This window comes from Cynocephalus volans, chromosome 2 (genome assembly GCF_027409185.1).
Source record: "Cynocephalus volans isolate mCynVol1 chromosome 2, mCynVol1.pri, whole genome shotgun sequence".
NCBI lineage: Eukaryota > Metazoa > Chordata > Mammalia > Dermoptera > Cynocephalidae > Cynocephalus > Cynocephalus volans.
Window position 1 is genome coordinate 194,606,685 of NC_084461.1, and position 868 is coordinate 194,607,552.

Sequence of the window (868 nt, forward strand, 5' to 3'; positions counted from 1 at the left end):
ATATGCAGTATTTCTCTTTCTGTGCCTGAATTATTTCACTTAGCATAATGTCTTCCAGGCTCATCCATGTTGCTGCAAATGACACGATTTCATTCTTTCTCGTGGCTGAGCAGTATTCCGGTTAAAACCACTAAAACGTTGATACCGATTCTCCTCAGCATCTCAGATCACAGGGGCCCGGTCCTCTGTGTTTATTAGTCCCTTCCAGTTACACATATTAACCCAGCTGGACGTTTTTGCTGTTGTTTTTTATTTTCACTCTGGTGTGGTTTTCTGGAAGTTAGTTCTTTTTAAGTTTTGTTGGGAGAAGGACACGGATTTGGTAGATGGGTTGGAGTTGTATTCGGGGTTGTTTTCATTTCCGAGTATTCCTCTCCCAGCTTTGAGGCCGAAAGGTACTGCAAGCCTTTTCTTTTTTTAATATTGGCACCTTTATTCAAGAACCGGCCCTGCCATTGGGGTTTTTTCCTCAGGATTTTTTTTAGCCGTAGCAGATTTTTGCTCCTTTCAACCTAAGTGAATCTTGGTGATGGCTGGAATTGGCTTTGGCCGTGAGACCTTAATCTGTAATGACGACTGGCGGCTCCAGGGGGTGGCCTTGCCCCTCAGGGTCCCGGTCTCCGGAAGCCCCTCGCAATCTTAGCGCAGGCTGGAAGGGCGGAGCCGGAGCGAGGTGGGAGGCCAGCGCCTCCCGGTAACCTAGCAACCTGCGCCGTAGCAACGGGGAGGAGGCGGGACCGAAGTCGGAAGTCGGAAGTAGAAGTCCAAGTCTCGCGAGAGTTACGTTTGCGCGCGAACTCTAAGTGCCAGGTCTGGGATCAGATCGTCGCTGGTCGCTGGGCAGGCCCGTGGGGTACGTGACGACTAC